Here is a 10459-nt window from a genome sequence, read left to right on the forward strand (position 1 = left end):
TTGACTTCACCTTAAAGATTTTTTTGACTTAGGGGGCCAGTTGTAAAATAGTTTTTTTTATCTTTGAAGTCAAGCATTGGAATTTTTTGAAAGGTCGTTTATATCGATCATTTAAAATGCCTGTCATTGAAAAAAATATCTATGAATTTCTGTTCGGAAAATAGGTAACTACCTTTTTGGCAAAAAATAAATGAGAATTCAAGCTTTTTCTTCTCACACAAAGCCAAATATCTGTTCAAAAAATGTTCCCGATTGATTTCAATGATAGCTATAAATGGCCACTTACGTTCCAGTTATTTTCCTAAAAAGTTTCTTAATAAGAATTAGATTTTTTGAAAACTTGATTTTTAAAATTTGAATCATAAAGTTATAAACATTAAAGTGACTTTACGAATTAGACTATTTTTCTTAAGTCTTAAAATGATCCCAAAAATTGCATTTACATAAATAAAAGTTATAAGTTATTGTTAAAGTCATGACTTGACTTAATGACAATTAAAGAAGTCACTTAATAAGAGTTAAATTCCTGTAAAAAATAGGTTACCTACTCAAAGTCAAATAGTGATTTTTGAATTTAAAAAAGATGGAATCCAGCTACTTAGTTAAATTGTCAATATAAATCATGGATATTTTTAAAAAATTTAACAATGTTAAAGTCGAAAGAATCAATTAAAGACTGCATTCAAAGGACTAATTGACTTTTAAAGCAGACTCAAATTTAAAGTTATAACTATCATTGATTCAGCATATCATTGAAACCAACCATTGAAATTTGTTGACAGGTTGAGTATGACTTTTATTAAAAGTACTGTGATTGAATACAAAATTCCTGATTGAAATCAAGCATTTCGTCATTGGAAACAAACATTTGAGGTTAGAGTTGGTCATTGAAAGAAAAACTGACAAGTGAAAATGCAAAGAAAATGGAAGCTTTCCTGTGAACGATTATGTTCCGAAATTCAAAATCAACAATCAGCTGTTCATTGATAAACTAAAAGTGAACAAAAAGAAAAGTTCTGCTCAATAATTTTTTCTTTCAGTAGATCTAAAATTCATCAAGACCAAGCGCACAAAATTGACTCTATCGCTCGATTTTCAATCCCGAAAAAAAATATCCAATAATGAAAATCAATGATAGATAGCTCCTAAGAAATGCAAAAGACAGCAGATAAATCGAATTTTGAGTCAAGACTTTAAAAATAGTTAAAAGCTTTTGTTTTAATAGTCACCAACTGACTTAAGTCCTTATAGCTCTACCAATCAGATGGTAGGAACTTGCCACTATCAATTCTCTAAAGTCTTCTGAACCTGCCAATTGTTGAGATTATATGGAAATGTGGTGCATTCATCTAGTGACCAATTATAGCTGACAATGAGTAAACAAGAAACAAGGATATAGATTTCTTTTTCAATGATATCAATTAATTTAAGTTCTTGACAAATTTAACTTTAAAATGGTTAGTATTTGGATTTAGCATAAGATTGATTGGCGTATTTAACTCCATTTATATATTAGTAAACTTTTAAAATAAGTTACTTTTTATTTTTGTATCTACATAAATAATATTTATTCTCTATAAATAGTTTATACAAAATATTAGCTCGGTTAGGTACAGGTTCCCAAATAGCCTTACTCCAAGTAGGTGGATGTTTTTCTTTTAAAATATCGGTTGATATCCAATACAGACATTATGTGTACTAAAATATTGACAAAAGATGAATAATTAAATCGAATTTGGCTTCTCTATCATCGACGACAAAGTAAAGAACTGAAGAAAGACCGGAGAGGGTTGATTTTAAACATACGAGAACATAAACAAAACATGATGTTGATAGTAAAGACTTATAAAATTCTACAATTAAGATTTTTTTTCCTCACAACACACATGTCACACCGGAAAAGGAGCATTATCTAAGAGAGCTCACCTATCGTCCTAGTGTCTGTACGTACCTTAACACAAAAGATACCCACAAACAACCAATAACGAAGCATAATTGGAAAATACAGTAGAAGCAAAGTTCCAAATTGAATTAGAATGCCTCTGAAATGTATGGCATTAAGAAGGGATCTTTTTATACCTTAAGTTAAAGGTACCTACAAACATATAAATGTATGTATATGTTTATTCATACAAGAGCTTTTTAAGAACTAAAAAAAAAGTCCTCCTTTATAGGATATACCTATAACTTACATATATATCTATAGTTGTGGTCGCCTATCATACCTTTCACGATTTAAAAGAGTACCATAGGGATGAAAATTGTTGTGATGGGCTTTAAAAGGAAACATAATCCATGCATTGAAATTTTTGGTTATCTATGTTGAAGTTACACTACGAGTAGGAATAGACAGTAGAGTATACTAGGTCAGTTAAGTGAACTCCACTTTTGATATACCGTAACCACTATAATGCCTTGAAACCACAGAGTACACAAAAATTGAATTTTATCTGTGGGCATATTTCCCATAGTTACATGTAATGTAACTTTACTTACCATATACAAATTAGAGTCGAATGAGGTGGAAGCAAAACTCATTTCAACGAGGATGACATTTTCCTTAACCAAAGGTTCTATATGAGGCGCAGTAGAAAATAAAAATTCTATTTTTAAGCCCCGATTGTTTAATAAGAGTTCCTTTGGTTTATTTATGGATTTAATAAATTTGGTAATGCAGTGAGTGGCTCGTTGCGTTTTGTGGCAATAATAGAGAATACACGAAATTGTATGTTGAATCCTATAATGGCTTATTCGAGCTGGTCGTTACTTCTATAAATGTTGCCATGCATTGTAGAGTAAAGTATACACATCTTATACTACCTCTGACCCATTAAAGTAGCCTTAGATGGAGTAAAACTTTGACAAAAGAAGTTTTCTTTTAACTAAATGTACCCTTAATACATAAATACTTCAATACCATACAGTTTTATTCCCTTTAAAACATAAATTAATAAAACATCAGTGATGCACTCGGGCGTATACGCACTTTATTTTTCTGTATTTGTTTGTTTGTACAATTTTCATCGGTTTATTCATTGCACCTGTTGCATATATGGCATAACAGTATCTATCAAAAAAATATAAAAAATAACTCTTGTGATTTTGTATTACAATTTTAATTTAACAAAGTTTGGCTCAAAGGTTTAATGCACTTGTAAAAGTGTCAAAAACAGAAGTAGTAATTTGAAATTAAATTAAATTTAAAAAAGACTATAATGTGGAATTGGTGGGCAGAAAAATATTTAGTTCAATGACAGTAAAACATTTCTTTAAGAATACACTTAAGGATTAACGAGTCATTCTATCCTAGGTCCTCTACGGGTTATTTTCCTGTATTGTCCAAATTTTGAATATTGTTCCGATATATTTTATTGCAATTCCATAATTTCTATTAATTAATTTTCTTGCAAAAACGTTTTAATAAATGGATACGAGAAAAAGACAACAAGCACTTAAAGGAGTTTCAAGCAGGCTTTAGGACAGGTTATTTGACAGTTGAGCACATTTTTACCCTTGAAAGTATCGCAGAGAAAGTCCTCAATAAGGACAAGAAGCTATATACGTTTTTCGTTGACTTTAAAGCTGCATTTGATATGATCGATAGACATCCGCTTATCTACAAGCTGTATAGTAACGGAATGTCATGGAAGTTCGGGAGAGTTATTCAGAATCTATATGCCGATACAATTGCTAAGGTATGGAATGGAGAAGAGTTGTCGAGAGGGTTTAAAACACAATCGGAAGTCAGACAAGGCTGTACATTGAGTACGAGTCTGTTTATTGAAGATCTCACAGACCTCTTACCAGGTGGCATAGATTTCGCCGGACAAATAATAAAAGCAATTCTGTAGCGGACGACATTGTTCTTTTGGCAGCATCACCTGAATCATTGCAGTTAATGATAAACCGCCTGTATCAATATTGTCAGCTTTAGAATTTGATGGTGAATCTTAATAAGTCCAAAATTTGTATTTTTAAACGAGGAGGAGCCCGCAATTCAGCGAAAGAAAAATGGTTCTATTATGGAGTGGTCATTGAAGTTGTCACGGAATTCAAATACCTTGTAGTTCACTTAGCGAAAAATTTTAGAAGGGGAATTCATCTAAGAGAGAAACTAGTTAAGGCTAAAGGTGCAATTAGTGCAACTTGAAAAAGGTGTTTTTCTAACAAAAGTACAGAACCTAGCAGCAAGTTCAAGATATTTGAAGCGGTATTTGAGTCCGTCATGTTTTACGCAGCACAAACTTGGGGAACGAAACAGTTGAGAAACTTCTCCGATATTTTTAGACTGCCATCAAATACACCCAATATGTTATTATGTTGGAATCAGGATTATCACCTATGTTTATACGAACCCTAAAAATGCAAGTCGATTACATCTTGAGAGTAATGAAGATGATCAATAATAGGCTTCCAAAGATAGTAGCGCTTCAAGTAATACGAATCAAAACACGTTGGTGTGCTGATTAGATAGTTTTAGAAAAAGAATTTGGAATGGAACTTAACCTTTTGTGTAATAACCAGGATGATTTAAAAGCTTCTTTATACCAGCTTATTTCCGCAATGGACATAAAACAACGAGAGAAATACTTGAATGACGCCACATGATCTTTATACAGGCAGCTCTACTGTCAACTAAATCATATCTTGGAAGAGAGGAATTATTTAAGGGACGATAACAGCATAGTTGAAATTTCAATGATGGTTAAATTGAGAGGTGCAGTTATGCAGCTGAATTTTATACCTCATAGATATGACTTACCAATTGAGTACCTTGCAACAAAAGGGAGGCAAGTCCAAATTTAACTTTTTGTTGGATATCAAAAAAAAACTGTTTTAAAAAATATTTACTGCATTAATGTTAGAAAATGATACTTACTTACTTACTTACTTAAGGTGGCGCTACAGTCCGGGGTGGATCTGGGCCTCAACCAACAAGCGTATCTAGCCAGTTCGGTCCCTAGCTAGCTGTCTCCAGTTTCGCACGCCAAGTTGGTTGAGGTCCTCTCCCACCTGGGTGCGCTACCTGAGTCGCGGTCTTCCTCTACTGCGCCGTCCCTCGGGATTGGACTCGAAAACCTTCCGGGCTGGAGCGTTGATGTCCATCCGCTCTACATGACCTAGCCATCTAAGCCGTTGGACTTTAATTCTGCTAACCAGGTCAGTGTCGCTGTACAGCCCGTACAGTTCGTCGTTATATCTTCTCTTCCATTCTCCATCTATGCGTACGGGACCAAAAATCACCCGAAGAATTTTTCTCTCGAAGTATCCTAAGACGCTCTCATCTTTCTTTGACAGGGTCCAGGCCTCAGCGCCATAAATGAGAACCGGGATGATGAGTGTCTTATAGATGGTGATTTTACATGCTCGGGAGAGGACTTTACTTCTCAATTGCCTTCTAAGTCCAAAGAAGCAGCGATTTGCAAGAGTTATTCTTCGTTTGATTTCAGCGCTGGTGTCGTTGTCTGCTTTAATAGCGGTGTCTAAGTAGACAAAGTCCTTAACTACCTCAAAGTTATAGCTGTCCATGGTGACGTTTTGTCCAAGACGTCGTCGTTCAGTGTCCTTTTTTGATAACAGCATATACTTGGTCTTGCTCTCATTGACCACTAAACCCATCTTCTTCGCTTCCGTCGCAATGCTCAAAAACGCTCCACTGACATCACGCTTTGATCTTCCAATTATGTCAATATCATCTGCGTATCCGAGTAATTGGATGGACCTTTGGAAAATTGTGCCTCTAGTGTTGACGGTTGAGTTTTGCACAATTCTTTCCAGAACGATGTTGAAGAAGTCGCATGACAGTGCATCGCCTTGTCTAAAACCTTTTTTGACATCAAATGCATCGGTAAGATCTTTTCCGACCTTGATAGAGCAGCGTGCATTCTTCATCGTCATTCTGCACAAACGGATAAGTTTGACAGGGATGCCAAAACTAGACATTGCTCGGTAGAGCTCTTCCCTATAGATGCTGTCATACGCGGCTTTAAAATCGATAAAGAGATAGTGGGTATCGATTTGAAGCTCCTGGGTTAGAAAATGATATGCCATACAAAAATTTGGATATTTTTACATAATTTAAATTAAATTTTAATGTAAATAAAAAATGTTTGTAATTACTATGATTTTTTAAAGTTTGGATCTGCCCCCGATTTGCACCAATATGTAATAAATTTGGTTTAAAATTTTGATCAATGAATAATAAAACACTTAAGAAAAATAAGTTATTTAATATATTTAGAATTATAAATTATCACTTTAATAGTTTCACAATAAATAGAAAAAGAAAAACAAATCAAATTACAAAAATCCGACTTATCATCGTCATCATAACTGAAAACGCCATCTGTTGGTCTAACAGTTTCACTTTTAAGAGCCTTGTAGAAAAACAGTTTATTGAGTGGAACGTAGTTCTTTACAAGTTGCACCAAATCTTTACTTTTAGCCATTTTTGAAGGCAAAGTTTGATCATACATCGGTTCCTGAGGCAGAACAGACAAGTTGGCTTCAACATTCCTCATTATAGGAAAATTTTCGAATACAGGCATTACAGTTATTGAACTGACTGCAACAGTTTCAATGTGCTCCTTACTATATTCAAAAACGCTATATTGCGATATTTTGAATCGAATCTTTTCTGCATTTATTATCGTTTTTTTTTAAAATGACCTTCATAGTGTTGACTGACTGAAGTTTAGAATGATATTTTGGTCAACATTAACAACTTTAAAGTTTTTAAAAGCTTTCTCAATACATTCGGCATATTCAGTAGTGGTGAAAACATAATCCTTCTTACTATTAAACTTTTCTATGACACCAAAAAACCTATCACAAGGCAAAAAGCTGTGCCCTGGTTCGGGAGAGCGGTGAATAATCTTCTTATTAGCCGAACTCCTGAGGAGAGTTAACAAGTATTGAACTAAGGTCCCGTTCTTATTTTGAGCTGCTGCATTATCCGAAAATAAGTACAGTGTTTTAACAATGCTCGGGAAGATGGAATGCAGATAGTGATTTCGTTTGGCGATTTGCGAGCTGTCACTTCATCACATAAATAAAAATGAGCGATGCCTGTTGTAGCTGAATGGATGCAAAAATTGTATGCCCAAAGTTGGCGTTTATAAAACGCTTCACCAGCTGGAACTTTTGGCAATGGCAGATTCTGCTGAAAATCAAATGTAAGAACCTTGGCTCGGCTTTGGATTGGTGGATAATTTTTTCTGTCTCGATCTGTTGGATTTCCGCGCTGTACATTGTCTTAGCTTTTAATTTATTGTCTAGAATGCCGAAGATAATCACGAGAGCTTTTATTTCTACTGTCGTGGAAAACTTCTTATATGAGTGTCAACTTTGGTAGTCCATTCACTAGAAATACGATTTGGGCTGTTTTGATGTTTCCCACGCTTAGACATAGCAGGGTAGATACATCATTTTTCAAAGAGCCAAAGAATTTGATCACAACTAAATTTTACAAACTTCTTTACAAAATTATAACCTCTTAACTGGAACTTTAAAACGTGATTAACTTGATGCAAATAACGTAAGAATTTCGTTTGTGCCAATAAGAAGGCAGATAAAAATCTGCCACTTTTTTGCACCAAACGCACTAGGGTGGCAGATCCAAATTTTGCTATAACGGGCTTATTTTTTGTAGTATCGACCCCATGTATAGATTATTATTGTCTTCATATGGTGAGTAAAAAACCGGTTTTGTAAAAAAAATGGACTTGGCTCCCTTTTGATGCAAGGTCCGCAATTATATGCTCATTGTGCAATTTAAAGGAAAGGCAGGATGTTTTCACACTTTGTTGGAAGATGTCCAGTTCTTAAAAAAATAAGAAGGAATTCTTTTAGTAGCGAAATATTGACGCAAAATCAAGTTATACTCTTGCTTAACAATGTGGAAGTTAAAAAATTATATCAATTCTGAAGGCTAGCTCTTCTCTATAGAAGTAGAATTATAAATTAAAGTTTTTAAATATATTATTGAGCTATGTATATTATCTTTTTTATGATTTGTCAACAATAAAAACCAATCTAACCTAATACAAAAAAGCTATTAATTAAATTTAAAGTATAATAATACGATAGAACAACATTTAATTACTTATTATTATGTTTCTGGTGTTGCCCAACAGAACCTTCTATTTTAAAATATGTATTTACCTTTTAAATCTTAATTTTTATATTCCCCTATTAGACGTAGACACTGTTCCTGTTCCTATTTCTGTTTCTTCTCTTAAAACACCATTACTCTTGATGTTCCATAAAATATACTCATTTTTAATATTTTATAAAGGTCAAAATTTGTTAAGATTAAATTAAGAGCTTAATTCAATTACATATACCTATACACCATCCCATCACCTTATATTTTCAAATTTATTGATGCATCATTAGGAGAAAGGTACACCCACAAGAAGAAAAACACATGGATACTCAATGATTCTTTCGGCTTTAAAGCCATTTATTTAAAAAATGAAAGGTATCTACTAGAGCAAAAGCCGACAAAAAATGTGTTGGTGTGGAAGAACTTATATAAAAATTGGGTGCATGCATCGTATGTAAAAGCCCTTAAGGCAAGTCTTGAGGGAAAACGTATTTTTGTTCGGGTTTTTAATAAAAAAAAGAATATCTGAAAAATCCAAAAAGGGGAACTCCGTTAAAAAGGGTTTTCGGCATCAATTTCTAAATTTGGGTAGAGTACGATAACTCAGGCGACAAAATTTAATGACAGATTTGTATAGAACAGTTAAAAACAAGCATTTTTTAATCTGGGAGCGGGGGGTCTATCTCCCTCCGCTTAGGTGGTAGGGGCAATTTAAAACAATTAGTACGTTAAATTAAAAAATAATTGTAAAATAAGTTTTATATATTTTTTAAAGCCAACACTTTTGTCTATTAGCTTGTTTTAAAATTAAGTCAAAACTATGCATAGTTTAAAAAAAAACACTAAGAATATCTTAAATTTTAGAATTCATTGTTCTTATTTATTTTTGATCAAAAACGGAAAACTAGATGATTTTATGTCTTCTTCTTGAGAAAATTGAAAAATGCAATCAGTAAAGTTGTAAACACTAATTTTTTAAAATGAAATTACGAATTAGACTATTTTTCTTAAGTCACTATTTTTCTTAAGTCTTAAATGACCCCAAATAATTGTATGCCTTTTAAATAAAAGTTATAAGTAATTGTTAAAGAATACAAAATTTACTCTATCGCTCGCTTTTCAATCCTGAAACAAAATGTTTTTGAAACAAAAATATAATTTTAAATCAAAACTTGAGCAAAAAAAAGGTTTAAAGTTTAATTTTTCAAAACTTTAAAAATATCTACAACTGTTTTTTTTTTAGAATTCATTGCTCTTATTTGTTTTTGATCAAAAATGAAAACTAGATAAATTTATGTCTTCTTCTTAAGAAAATTGAAAAAAAACGGAAGAAAATATTTTAATTTAATTACTTTTTCCTTGCTTGAGTATTTACGTAGTCTTATTTTGATAGTAATAATCGAATATGGATTAAGATATACCTAGGATAGATTCATTTTTCTTAAATCCAGCTCAGTTAAATGCAAAAGAAACTTTGCATATTGCATGCCCCCCGAGCATGCCGAATCCGAACGGCTAATTTGAGAAAGCACTTTTTCATGACAAGAGTCACTCTTGGAGAATTTGTCAATTCCTCGCAAGAAGCAGTACCCGTGAAAAGACTAGATGGCATAGGCAGGGATCGAACCTAAGACCTCTGGCATGACAGACCAATGCACTAATGGCTGAATCATAAAACACGCTTCAGCTTCGGCTTCGTCTGCGTTACGGTGGGCCTGCTTCAAAGTTGCTTTGAATGACATTTCTATTATTTCATCCCTCCAAAGAGCAAATATTTTGTTTGTTGACATTTTCTTACAACTGATGAGCTGTCAGACAAAACAAATGTTCAGATATTTGAAATAGAGCTTCCGTTTGGAGCCACATTACGTTACATTACGTTCTTTTCCTTACGATTGTCAAACGAAACGTGAGGTCGAAGCTCCATTGTGATAGCATGCATTGAATTCCTGTGGCTGAACTCGTAAGCGTCAGGCGAAGCCGAAGCTGAAGCGTGTTTGTGTTTCAGCCATAACCATCATGGCACGGGTACTACTACTACTACTACTTAACGTTACCCAAAAAAAATAGACTAGAGCCGTTTAAAAGCTCAAAAAAGGCGGCGAATCGACTGATCCATTTCGTGAGATGACGGGATCATCAATAAATCTACTCTTCAATAAATCGATTGTAAGATAAGCTGTGTGGCTTGTGGTACTAGTCTGTTGAAAACACATTTTATATCCAAGTCCATATCTCCCAATTCGGATAAAAATGATTGGGTATCATGGCGCGATAACGCTGGCTATTCACAGTAACGTGAAGTGACAAGGTTATCGCAAGCGAACAAATATGACCGAATGACGTCATTTT

Source organism: Eupeodes corollae, chromosome 3 (genome assembly GCF_945859685.1).
Source record: "Eupeodes corollae chromosome 3, idEupCoro1.1, whole genome shotgun sequence".
In the NCBI taxonomy this organism is placed as follows: Eukaryota; Metazoa; Arthropoda; class Insecta; order Diptera; family Syrphidae; genus Eupeodes; species Eupeodes corollae.